This window comes from Ornithodoros turicata, chromosome 1, assembly GCF_037126465.1.
Source record: "Ornithodoros turicata isolate Travis chromosome 1, ASM3712646v1, whole genome shotgun sequence".
Classification (NCBI taxonomy): Eukaryota; Metazoa; Arthropoda; class Arachnida; order Ixodida; family Argasidae; genus Ornithodoros; species Ornithodoros turicata.
The window spans coordinates 173,123,953-173,138,014 of NC_088201.1; the positions used below are offsets into that span (position 1 = coordinate 173,123,953).

Sequence of the window (14,062 nt, forward strand, 5' to 3'; positions counted from 1 at the left end):
GCGAGCAAAGTTCTATTCGCGCATTCCAAAGCACAAGACAGAACGCCTTTACGGGAACACGATAGCATTCCTATACTATATTAATGATTATTGCATTGCAGTTTAGAAAAACTACAACTAAACTATAATTTTAGGAGCCCATTAAAATTCTACTTTCTATGGAAACTATAATTGCCCTATTACTTGGATCGCTACTAATGAAGCGCTCCAATTTTTTCTCTCTTCCCATTTCAGCCTTGTCATGCAGGGAAGCAGACTCATATCCAACATAATTAATTTACACTGAGGGTGCCGTGCTTCAGGAATTCCTATCCTGCGCTCAGGTGCAAGCATTTCTTCACGGATACCTTTAACAGCTGACTTCCTCAACATATCGAACGCCCAACAAAATCAAACAAACAATCAGAGAAACCCTCTTCTCAGCTGTACCATGCGACTGTCTTCTTCGTAAAATCGGTGATCTGAGGAAGAGAGCAGCGAAAAATTGCGCGCACTTGTGCTTGACTTAAAAAAACCTGAAGCATATGCCAATAAACCAAGAAAAGGACACTCATGTCTGGTATCTGATAGTGCCACATACACAGACGCATTGTCGCAAAGAAAGCACAGGACAGGGATACACAAATTTCCTTAGGTGAGCAGGGAAAAGGCTTAAGACCTCAGGAATAATAGCAGAGTCACTGGACATCGCTACGCGGCTAACACAAGATAACAAGATAATAGCGGCGGGTAAAATTGCAACACTGCTAAACAAGCCCCAACATGCCATCATGACGTCGCAATCCAGGAAAAAGAAGCACGCGCGCGCACACAGCAGCTCAGGAATGCACAAGGAGAGGTGCTTTATAGGAATTTCTACTCCACACACTCAGATACCAGCATTTCTGCACAAATACCTATAACGGCTGACTTCCTCAACATATCGAGGAAAGCGAATACTAACACTCAACATATAACAAAAAACAAACAAATTCCATTCTCATGAACTCTCTCCTCTGCCGAGCGGCTTTCTCCTGCTCTACCTGGATGCTGACTGTTTCCCCTCATCTACATTCTGAGTAAAAGCCGTGAAAGGAGAAAAGAACCGCGAAAAATTACACGTATGTGTGCTCCAATAGCTGTAACTGCAAGAAACCGTAGCGCACGCCAATACACTGAGAAAAATACGCCTATTTCTGCCACCAGATAATTCTTGCATAATGCCACATACACAGTCGCATTACCCTTGCGTAAAGAAAGCACAGGACAGGGATACACAAATTTCCTTAGGTGAGCAGGGAAAAGGCTTAAGACCTCAGGTCACCACACATCGCCACGCGGCTAGCACAACATGACACCAACAAGATACTAGCAGCGGGAAGAACTGCAACACTGCTAAACAAGTCCAGACATGCCACGAGGACGTCACAAATCAGGAGAAAAAAAGCACACGCATGCACGCAAAGAGGACAACGCATTAAACACACGGAGCGCTCAGGAATAATCGTAGCGTTACCGCACATCGCTACGAAGCTCAACGTCTAACACAAGACGACAACAACAACAAGATATTAACGAAGGGTAAAAATTGCAACACTGAACAAGTCCAGACATGCGACATCGCATACAAAACACTGCTCATCGGGGAAAAGGCCTAAGCCCGCGGCGGATCATCATAGAGCATACACAACTTCATTTTTCTACTTCGCGTAAACTAAACGCGGTCTGCTTGGAAAACGACGTACAAATTTTCTTAAGGAGCAGAGAAATATAGAAATTTCTACTCCGTGCTCAGATACCAGCATTTCTGCTCAAAAACCTGCAAAATTAAGCACTGCTTACTTCGTCAAGATATCGAACACCCAACAAAATCAAACAAACAACCCCACTTCCACTGGTAGAACACTATTCAGCTTTTACGCAGGAGGCTTTCTTCTACATAAAAGTAGAGAAAATAAGAAAAAGAGCAGCGAAATATTACACGCACTTTTGCTTGACTTAAAAAACCTGAAGCATATGCCAATAAACCAAGAAAAAGACACTCATGTCTGCTATATGATAGTGCCACATACACAGACGCATTACCCTTGCGTAAAGAAAGCACAGGACAGGGATACACACATTTCCTTCAGTGAGCAGGGAAAAGGCTTAAGCCGTACCGCCTAGGAATAATCGGAGAATCACCGCTTATCGCTACGCGGCTAGCACAACATGACAGCAACAAGATATCAGCGAAGGGTAAAAATTGCAGCAAGAAAGACACTACTGAACAAGTCTAGACATGCGACATCGAATGCCAAAACACTGGTGATCGGGGAAAAGGGCTAAGCCTGCGGCGGATCATCATAGAGCATACATAAGTTCATTTCGCGTAAACTAAACGCGGTCTGCTTGGAAAACGACGTACAAAGTTTCTTAGGGAGCAGAGAAATATAGCAATTTCTACTCCGTGCTCAGATACCAGCATTTCTGCTCAAAAACCTGCAAAATTAAGCACTGCTTACTTCATCAAGATATCGAACACCCAACAAAATCAAACAAACAACCCCACTTCCACTGATAGAACACTATTCAGCTTTTACGCAGGAGGCTTTCTTCTACATAAAAGTAGAGAAAATAAGAAAAGAGCAGCGAAAAATTACACACACTTTTGCTCGCATAGCAATAAGAGAAAAAAATAAAATAAAATAAAATATCGACACACACGCTAATAAACTGTGACAAAGACACCCATTTCTGCTATCAGATAATTATTGCATAATGCTAAATACTCATTTGCATTGTCCCTGCGTGAAGAAAGCACAGGGCAGGGATACACAATTTATCTTAAGCGAGCAGGGAAAGTCACTTCTACTCGAACAGCTTAATACCATAAAGTCTGAATTTTTGCAAAGCAAATAAAGCTTGAACAGCGCTACGAACGTGACAGACACATACTAACAAACAAACAAATAAACATACAAACAAACAAACAAACACTTCTATTCATTTCTATTGATAAAGGCGTAAACCACACTACAAGAACAAAGCACGCTGCTTCAGGAAAGCGTATCAAATGCATCGCAACAGGACCGGCTCTCATAAAATAGCCTGCCCAAAACGAAGACTTCACCAGGTTCGCGAGGTAATTCCATTAAAAACGCTCTCGGTCTATCCTACAGATAGCAATGCAAGCGCTGCTTCCCTTATTTTTTAAGCCACTATTCCACGCAATGGTACATAAATGTATCACTCGTGTCACATGAAAAAGCACACACAAAGGACTTACTTGTCAAGTGGGATCCCTGGTTCAGGAAAGCGCGCGCGCACACACAGACACACACTCACATTTTCACAATCACAAACACAACGTCTATTCTCACAACCACATAAATCCATATTATTCCTCAGGTCAATAATTATCCTACCATCGTCAAAAGATGGCTCACTCTTGTATGCGATCGCAAAGCGATAGGTCCTCGTTCCGGATGTAATAGGATATCGCCACTCGGCCGACGCGAACCAAAAAAGAAAGAAAGGAATGCGCGTTCGCTATACCTCCACAAAGAAAACGGTGCCGTGCTTCTACGCAGCGCTCATCATACAGGAGTGAATTGTCTTCTTCGTTTTCCTTTTATTTTCTTGCACCCATATACTTTGCAAGAATACTATAGAGCAGAACGGACAAATGTGAACATCATTCGCTACACACTGTAGCTCTCATCATTTTTAAACCAAACCACTTAACATGTGTTCATAGGTCTTCACTAAATAGGTGAGCCGATAATGACTCAAAATGAAATGAAATCAAATAAAATAATCATTCCAGCATCGCTGGCTGCAAGCTTGGGTACCCTGCTTGGGTCTGCTGGCGCTGGAATAAAAGATTTATCGCGAGGGTACTACAATGGTGAGCTCTGCTGCTGTTTAAGTGATAAAACAGTGCTCCCGAACCGCGCCCCACGCGAGCCGCGAGCGGAGCCGTTCTCGGGACGCGACGCGCGCGATTCCCCGTGCGAGCGCAACGCGGGCCTCGCGGTTTGGACGCGCACGATCCCTTTCCCCGAGCAGGTGCACTGTTTTATCACTTAAACAGCAGCAGAGCTCACCATTGTAGTACCCTCGCGATAAATCTTTTATTCCAGCGCCAGCAGACCCAAGCAGGGTACCCAAGCTTGCAGCCAGCGATGCTGGAATGATTATTTTATTTGATTTCATTTCATTTTGAGTCATTATCGGCTCACCTATTTAGTGAAGACCTATGAACACATGTTAAGTGGTTTGGTTTAAAAATGATGAGAGCTACAGTGTGTAGCGAATGATGTTCACATTTGTCCGTTCTGCTCTATAGTATTCTTGCAAAGTATATGGGTGCAAGAAAATAAAAGGAAAACGAAGAAGACAATTCACTCCTGTATGATGAGCGCTGCGTAGAAGCACGGCACCGTTTTCTTTGTGGAGGTATAGCGAACGCGCATTCCTTTCTTTCTTTTTTGGTTCGCGTCGGCCGAGTGGCGATATCCTATTACATCCGGAACGAGGACCTATCGCTTTGCGATCGCATACAAGAGTGAGCCATCTTTTGACGATGGTAGGATAATTATTGACCTGAGGAATAATATGGATTTATGTGGTTGTGAGAATAGACGTTGTGTTTGTGATTGTGAAAATGTGAGTGTGTGTCTGTGTGTGCGCGCGCGCTTTCCTGAACCAGGGATCCCACTTGACAAGTAAGTCCTTTGTGTGTGCTTTTTCATGTGACACGAGTGATACATTTATGTACCATTGCGTGGAATAGTGGCTTAAAAAATAAGGGAAGCAGCGCTTGCATTGCTATCTGTAGGATAGACCGAGAGCGTTTTTAATGGAATTACCTCGCGAACCTGGTGAAGTCTTCGTTTTGGGCAGGCTATTTTATGAGAGCCGGTCCTGTTGCGATGCATTTGATACGCTTTCCTGAAGCAGCGTGCTTTGTTCTTGTAGTGTGGTTTACGCCTTTATCAATAGAAATGAATAGAAGTGTTTGTTTGTTTGTTTGTATGTTTATTTGTTTGTTTGTTAGTATGTGTCTGTCACGTTCGTAGCGCTGTTCAAGCTTTATTTGCTTTGCAAAAATTCAGACTTTATGGTATTAAGCTGTTCGAGTAGAAGTGACTTTCCCTGCTCGCTTAAGATAAATTGTGTATCCCTGCCCTGTGCTTTCTTCACGCAGGGACAATGCAAATGAGTATTTAGCATTATGCAATAATTATCTGATAGCAGAAATGGGTGTCTTTGTCACAGTTTATTAGCGTGTGTGTCGATATTTTATTTTATTTTATTTTTTTCTCTTATTGCTATGCGAGCAAAAGTGTGTGTAATTTTTCGCTGCTCTTTTCTTATTTTCTCTACTTTTATGTAGAAGAAAGCCTCCTGCGTAAAAGCTGAATAGTGTTCTATCAGTGGAAGTGGGGTTGTTTGTTTGATTTTGTTGGGTGTTCGATATCTTGATGAAGTAAGCAGTGCTTAATTTTGCAGGTTTTTGAGCAGAAATGCTGGTATCTGAGCACGGAGTAGAAATTGCTATATTTCTCTGCTCCCTAAGAAACTTTGTACGTCGTTTTCCAAGCAGACCGCGTTTAGTTTACGCGAAATGAACTTATGTATGCTCTATGATGATCCGCCGCAGGCTTAGCCCTTTTCCCCGATCACCAGTGTTTTGGCATTCGATGTCGCATGTCTAGACTTGTTCAGTAGTGTCTTTCTTGCTGCAATTTTTACCCTTCGCTGATATCTTGTTGCTGTCATGTTGTGCTAGCCGCGTAGCGATAAGCGGTGATTCTCCGATTATTCCTAGGCGGTACGGCTTAAGCCTTTTCCCTGCTCACTGAAGGAAATGTGTGTATCCCTGTCCTGTGCTTTCTTTACGCAAGGGTAATGCGTCTGTGTATGTGGCACTATCATATAGCAGACATGAGTGTCTTTTTCTTGGTTTATTGGCATATGCTTCAGGTTTTTTAAGTCAAGCAAAAGTGCGTGTAATATTTCGCTGCTCTTTTTCTTATTTTCTCTACTTTTATGTAGAAGAAAGCCTCCTGCGTAAAAGCTGAATAGTGTTCTACCAGTGGAAGTGGGGTTGTTTGTTTGATTTTGTTGGGTGTTCGATATCTTGACGAAGTAAGCAGTGCTTAATTTTGCAGGTTTTTGAGCAGAAATGCTGGTATCTGAGCACGGAGTAGAAATTTCTATATTTCTCTGCTCCTTAAGAAAATTTGTACGTCGTTTTCCAAGCAGACCGCGTTTAGTTTACGCGAAGTAGAAAAATGAAGTTGTGTATGCTCTATGATGATCCGCCGCGGGCTTAGGCCTTTTCCCCGATGAGCAGTGTTTTGTATGCGATGTCGCATGTCTGGACTTGTTCAGTGTTGCAATTTTTACCCTTCGTTAATATCTTGTTGTTGTTGTCGTCTTGTGTTAGACGTTGAGCTTCGTAGCGATGTGCGGTAACGCTACGATTATTCCTGAGCGCTCCGTGTGTTTAATGCGTTGTCCTCTTTGCGTGCATGCGTGTGCTTTTTTTCTCCTGATTTGTGACGTCCTCGTGGCATGTCTGGACTTGTTTAGCAGTGTTGCAGTTCTTCCCGCTGCTAGTATCTTGTTGGTGTCATGTTGTGCTAGCCGCGTGGCGATGTGTGGTGACCTGAGGTCTTAAGCCTTTTCCCTGCTCACCTAAGGAAATTTGTGTATCCCTGTCCTGTGCTTTCTTTACGCAAGGGTAATGCGACTGTGTATGTGGCATTATGCAAGAATTATCTGGTGGCAGAAATAGGCGTATTTTTCTCAGTGTATTGGCGTGCGCTACGGTTTCTTGCAGTTACAGCTATTGGAGCACACATACGTGTAATTTTTCGCGGTTCTTTTCTCCTTTCACGGCTTTTACTCAGAATGTAGATGAGGGGAAACAGTCAGCATCCAGGTAGAGCAGGAGAAAGCCGCTCGGCAGAGGAGAGAGTTCATGAGAATGGAATTTGTTTGTTTTTTGTTATATGTTGAGTGTTAGTATTCGCTTTCCTCGATATGTTGAGGAAGTCAGCCGTTATAGGTATTTGTGCAGAAATGCTGGTATCTGAGTGTGTGGAGTAGAAATTCCTATAAAGCACCTCTCCTTGTGCATTCCTGAGCTGCTGTGTGCGCGCGCGTGCTTCTTTTTCCTGGATTGCGACGTCATGATGGCATGTTGGGGCTTGTTTAGCAGTGTTGCAATTTTACCCGCCGCTATTATCTTGTTATCTTGTGTTAGCCGCGTAGCGATGTCCAGTGACTCTGCTATTATTCCTGAGGTCTTAAGCCTTTTCCCTGCTCACCTAAGGAAATTTGTGTATCCCTGTCCTGTGCTTTCTTTGCGACAATGCGTCTGTGTATGTGGCACTATCAGATACCAGACATGAGTGTCCTTTTCTTGGTTTATTGGCATATGCTTCAGGTTTTTTTAAGTCAAGCACAAGTGCGCGCAATTTTTCGCTGCTCTCTTCCTCAGATCACCGATTTTACGAAGAAGACAGTCGCATGGTACAGCTGAGAAGAGGGTTTCTCTGATTGTTTGTTTGATTTTGTTGGGCGTTCGATATGTTGAGGAAGTCAGCTGTTAAAGGTATCCGTGAAGAAATGCTTGCACCTGAGCGCAGGATAGGAATTCCTGAAGCACGGCACCCTCAGTGTAAATTAATTATGTTGGATATGAGTCTGCTTCCCTGCATGACAAGGCTGAAATGGGAAGAGAGAAAAAATTGGAGCGCTTCATTAGTAGCGATCCAAGTAATAGGGCAATTATAGTTTCCATAGAAAGTAGAATTTTAATGGGCTCCTAAAATTATAGTTTAGTTGTAGTTTTTCTAAACTGCAATGCAATAATCATTAATATAGTATAGGAATGCTATCGTGTTCCCGTAAAGGCGTTCTGTCTTGTGCTTTGGAATGCGCGAATAGAACTTTGCTCGCAGCCTTTCCCGCCTTCATGCTCGCAATGCGCGAATGGAACTTTGCCCACCCGGCTTCCGCGCCTTTTTTGCTCGCGGGTGTAGCCTCAGACAACGAATGTATGAGCATAGAAAGGGTCACGTATTACATAAGCCTGGAGGTGATGTTGAGTGGTCTCACTTATTATTTTAAAAGAGCAGTGGCAGTTTACTGTAATTCTAATGACCATGATGAGCCCTTGGGGTGAAAATCGTTAATATGCGGGGTGCTCTTTTGTTGAATTTTAATGAGAGAATCAATGTCATTAAGAGTAGGACAAAGGAAATAATCTTGCGATTCAATAATTAATAGAAGTCTTTGCCGCTGTCTTCTTCTTCAGACAGGATGTGATGACGACACGCAGTCTGTAGCAATGCATTGACCGTCACTGGAAAAAAAGTGTAGCAATAGAAAAATGGTGTGTATTGCCCTGGACGGATTTATGATGTGCACTGTTTTTGAACAAGAGGAGTGCGTGTGCTTGGAAATAGTTTGATGCTGGTTTCCTTCTTTGTTTCTTTTCGCTTTTTCCCCCTTGTTGTCTGACAAACATGCGCTGACATGCCTGGGCTTGTTCTGACATGCTTTCCTTCTAGATGTAGATTTTTCCTTTTTGAAGAGAAACATTCTTGACGATAGTGCTGCCTTGAATGGGAATAGTGCTATTCTTAATACTTTTGCGATTCATTTAGTTCAGAGAGTATAACCGCGAGGGGGACAGGTGTGTGACTTTATTCAGGAGGAACAAAGCATCATTATTCAATTATCTGCCTGGCTCTCGGGTGGGCCTGGAGGTGATGTGGAGTGGACTCACTTATTATTTTAAAGAGCAGTGGTAGTTTACTGTAATTCTAATGACCATGATGAGCCTTTGGGGTGAAAATCGTTAATATGCAGGGTGCTTTTTTGTTGAATTTTAATGAGAGAATCAATGTCATTAAGAGTAGGACAAAGGAAATAATCTTGCGATTCAATAAATAATAGGAGTCTTTGCCGGTGTCTTCTTCTTCGGACAGGATGTGATGACGTCACGCAGTCTGTAGCAATGCATTGACCGTTACTGGAAAAAAGTGTGGCAATAGAAAAATGGTGTGTATTGTCCTGGGCAGATTTATGATGAGCACTGTTTTTGAATAAGAAGAAATAGTTTGATGCTGGTTTCCTTCTTTGTTTCTTTTCGCTTTTTCCCCCCTTGTCTGACAAACATGTGCTGACATGCCTGGGCTTGTTCTGACATGCTTTCCTTCTGCATGTAGTTTTTTTCTTTTTGTACAAGACGTATTCTTGACGATAGTGCTGCCTTGAATGGGAGTAGAGCTATTCTTAATAATTTTGCGATTCATTTAGTTCAGAGAGTAACCGCGAGGGGGACAGGTGTGTGACTTTATGTCTTGCTGAACCATTTTTTTTCCTGTACAGTAAGACTTTGGGAATGAAATGCTACAATCTCCTCTTGTCTATGGTGTTTTTCTGCAATAGTTCCCCACGCAATCATTATAGTAGAATAAAGGAAATAATCTTGGGATAGTGATTCAATAAATAATATGTCCCCTGTCTAGAGCGTACGCGTCCTTGAGCCACGCACCTGCATGATGACCGCATACCGAGAGACTATTGTTTCAGGTTGACCTTGTCTAGAGGAGCATTAGTGGAAAAAAACTGTGTAGCCCTGAGACAATAGGATGCCATTACGACCAATGAGAACGGCCTGCAGGGGGCGCAAGGATTCACTTCTCTCTTGGACACTGACGGGTCTCGACACGCAAATTCTGCTCCTGGCGTTGGCCGTCAGTGGAAGAGCGTAGCTTAGGTGGGGTTCTGTCTGCCTCTGATGGGGTGCGGATGTGTGGTTCGTCACTGGTGAATGGTGTTCGACGATGCAGGTGGATTTTGTGACGAGCGGATTTACAATGAGGGAATGCTGTGAACGGGAAAAATGATGGTGAGTGCCTTTTTCACTCTGTTCAAGTGTTTGTTTTCCTCTGTTGCCCAGCAGTCGTACGAATTTGTCCTGATATGCCCCGATATGCATGCTTTCCTTTGTTGACGCTTAGTATTTTTTTCTTTTTTGACAAGGAACATTGTCGTCTTGACGATAGTGCTGCCCCGAGTTCTGCGCGCGTTGATTTGTTGAGTGCCTAGTCCTCTTATTAGCCATTGATGGAGTTACATGCTAGGATGTTTTGTTCTTTTGCAAGTCTCATTTAGTAAGACTTTGGAATTCCTACGATCAGTTTTCATGCATGGTGCTCTTCTGCAATAGTTTCCTATTCAGTTGTTATAGAATAATAAAGGACATAATCTTGGGATAGTGATTCAATAAATAATATGTCCCCTGTCTAGAGCGTACGTGTCCTTGAGCCACGCAGCTGCATGATGACGTCATACTGTGGCTTCATTGTAGATTGACCAAAGGAGCATTAGTGGAAAAAAACAGGGTAGCCCTGAGACAATAGGATGATGTCTGGACCAATGAGAACTGCCAGCAGGGGGCGCAGGAATGCTCTTCTCACTTAGCCTCACGACCAATGAGAACGGCCAGCAGGGGGCGCAGGAATGCTCTTCTCTCTTAGCCTCTCGCAGGTGGCGGTAGGAGCGCGCAGAGGGCGCTACGAGCGCGCGCATGCGTAGCACCCGTAGAGTGGCGCTTACGTCAGTCCACCTCTGGCTCTCGTTGGGAAAAGACGTGCGGTCGTTCGCTCCGTCGTCACTTGATCCCTGGCTGTCGACGAGAGCAGTCGCATCGGTCTGCGCTCCTGCTGTGGTGAGGTGATTTGTTGCGTAACTAATGCTTTCGTCAACTTTGTTCCCGCTTTGTTTGCGATTTTCGTGCCAGTGCTGGTTGCTGTTGTCCGGGCATTCCCGCCATTTTCTATCATCTTCTGCCTTGGGACCGGGAGTAGCGCTGGCGTGATTCTTAATAATTTTGTTGTGAGATTAGTTGAGAAAGTAACCGCTAGGGGGTGCAGCTGCGGGGCTTTATACAGGACAAAAAAGCATTACGAGTCAGTTTCTGCCTGCCTCTCGGATGGAGCAGTCGCATGGTTCTGCGCTCCTGTTCTGGTGGGCTCATTTGTTGTGTAACTAATTGTTTTTTCTTGTTAGCTAATGATGGTTTGCATACTCTTGCTTTCCCAGCCTCTGTATTACGAGTGTTTTTCTCCTTGCATGTCCAGAGCTGTCCTAACTTGCCCAGACATGCCATGATGACGTCACAGCTGACGTCACAGGATGTCCGGAACTTGTGGTCATAGCTGGGATGCTTTGCAACCTGCCTCTGTGCTCCGTCGCCCGGCGATGGTCAGCGGCCTTTCCGGGCCGCTTCCTTCAAGATGGCGTCGTTGATCTTCAACTAAACTCCTTCTCTCCACTCTATCTCTATCTATTTTTTTATTTTTTATGACCACGTTTATCCGGAAACGCACAGGGTGGTCTGGACACTAGTTAGACGCTCCCCAATTAGTGTGATGACTCATTGGATGATGCTGATTAATGTGGGGGGTCCCAATTAGCTCTAATTGCTAATTAATGGCGTCCAGAAGCCTTGTAGCGTTTCCGGATAAGCGTGGTCAGTACTTACTACTAAAATACTGATGTTTTGAACAAAATCCTGCATTAATTTAAAACTTTTAACTGTGTTTTCTTGATTGCTTGTTTACATTGCTCTGGACTGAAAATCTTCAGGGCAGGAACTCTTACATTGCAAGTTTAAAAGTAATATTGGTTTGCGTTTGAGAGTTTCTTAGTTTTATGGAAAGAACTCAGGTTCGACGGATTGTGTATTTCCTGTAGTCGATGAACAACATGTCAAATCAATTACATTTAAGAAGAAATATTTTGGTATGTTTTCTCCTGAACGTGAACCATTATTGAATTGGTTATTCGTTTAAGAAATATATCAAATTCAAAAGTGTGTTTCCCCTGGTCTTTTAACTCTGTTTTAGGAAAGGGTTCGAAATAATAATGAATTCGCATAACCTTCTTTGGATTAGGAAAATTCTGTGTGGAAAATGTGTCGGAAAATTGGCTATGTTAGTGCATCAACCAAGTGGCTCCCAAGAAGGCAAGTCTTGAAACTGCGATGGGGCGTCTGAGTTCATTTGAGCAACAGTGACTAGTTAATTTGCCATATAATGATCGTACATAAAAATTCGTTCTGTGTAACTGATATAGGGCATATCGTTCTTTTGTTTTGTTGTGTTCAATTTAAATCATATCCCGGGGGGCACCAAAAACGTAACTAAGATATCTTATTTCATTTTTACTGGCTACCTATACTTTTGTAGTATATTAGAACCTCGAACCTCTGTTTACAGCCTCTGAACCGGCTAGTCGAACCGACATTTATTTATTTATTTATTTATGATGATACCTCAAGGGCCCAAAAGGCGTTACATGAGGGAGGGAACACTATGTACATACAAGTGGAAGATAAATGTCGGCGAATTGAAACTGCGTAACGCAACAGTAACACAGCAACACATGCGCGATAATAATGAACAAAGGAAAAGGTAAGGTAAAAAGAAAAACAATATTACAAACAGAAGTAATTAGCGAGTGCATTCATGAACTGCTCATAGTAATAGTGACGATCGCATGGGGAAGTGAATTCCATTCGACAATGGTGCATGGAAAGAACGATTGTAAATATCGCTCTGATGAACATGGGAGACGATTAACCTTCAAAGCATGGTCAAGTCTTGGGGAGATGTATGTGGCTGGGCTTAAGAAATGGGGTCGTATCTGTTCTAAATAAATAAAAAAAACTTGAAGAAAAGACAAAGACGTAGATATTTACGACGTCATTGAGGTCGAGCAGTCCAACTGAGAGCTTTAGGGCAGTAATACTGGACGGGAAAGAGTAATTATTAGAAATAAAACGAGCTGCCCTGTTTTGTAGCGATTCAATTAAGTTCACTTGGGTTATATAGTGCGGATCCTAAATTGCAGAAGCATATTCCAATTTAGGCCTTATTAGCGTGTTCTATGCCTGGAGTTTAACCGACGGTGGAGCGCATTTCGGTTTCTGCGCAAGTATCCCAACAGACGGTTCGCCTCGTTCGTGATTGCATTAATATGGTTCGCCCAAGAAAGATTAGAACATTAGAAATGTAAGCCAAGGTACTGCTGACCCGGAACCGAGCCTTTATGGCCAAACCCGACACAAGCGTTTCGGTTCGAATGTCCGCTCAGTAGCCCTCATTACATCACTTTGTGTTCAGCAGTGGAATGCTTGAAACGGTCCTGATCAGCGGCAGAGTGCATGTTTGGGTACAAAAACCACCGCTCTGTGGCTCTTAGGGAATCCCTGGACGGAATTTGACTGGCCCTTTGGCGAGGAGCAGCACTCAAGTTACTTTGGCTATATACGGGGTAAGATGCGGATTCTGTGAATCCTGTGCAAAGCTTTGTGCAGCAGTGTGAGAAGGTACATGTATTGAAGTTGTTCTTGCATATACAAACTATCAGGCCATACAGTAGGCAGGCCTCGGAAAGGTAGCACACTATCATTCCACGCTTCAATAGCGGTTTTCCGTGGCCAGAAGGGGGCTCACTGGATTAGCAAAATAATATCATAACCAAAAGAATGTCGTTATATCTGTCAGTGGTCTTCCTACTCGAAATAGGAGGAAATATAATGGTCGTAAACTGTGGCAGTCGTAAATAATTCTGGGTAGTCCTACGTGACAGAGTAAAATAAATATTGAAAACTGGCTGCGTCGACGGATCAGCTGAGTTGTTTCCACAGAGTAACAAGAAATATCGTGGTTATCCCAGTACTTTCGATGCTGCGTATCCACTATGTACAAGGATAAAAGTTCAACTTTCAAGTATAGAAATTGCTGTGATAATTCCCCTGTTCCCCAACTGTGCTCTTAAAACACGCCAAACTGCGGTGTGCTACACATTAGCTGCTTCCTTTATTGTGGACATATTTAATTTGAATCACTAACGAACTAATGTCTGTATGACTGAAGACTGTATGTCTTCCCTACTCACCAAACATTTGCGCGCATGACGACATAGCCGGTATTGGGATCGTAATAGCCGTGCGTGTGTCCCCACTTATACTTTCCAGCCTTAAGCCCGTTGAGAGTTTTAGGTGGTG

General features: G+C 43.3%; 1 long non-coding RNA gene across 2 annotated transcripts; it reads left to right on the forward strand.

The window, feature by feature from the left end:
- Positions 1-4,509: 4,509 nt before the first annotated feature.
- Positions 4,510-11,539, forward strand: LOC135373071 (uncharacterized). Of its 2 annotated transcripts, none has more exons than XR_010416261.1 (3): positions 4,510-4,688; positions 9,577-9,895; positions 10,527-11,539. It is a non-coding gene; the product is annotated as an uncharacterized LOC135373071 (long non-coding RNA). The 2 variants fall into 2 exon arrangements; XR_010416265.1 differs by lacking the exon at positions 4,510-4,688 and adding an exon at positions 8,215-8,371.
- The last annotated feature ends 2,523 nt before the right edge of the window (positions 11,540-14,062 follow it).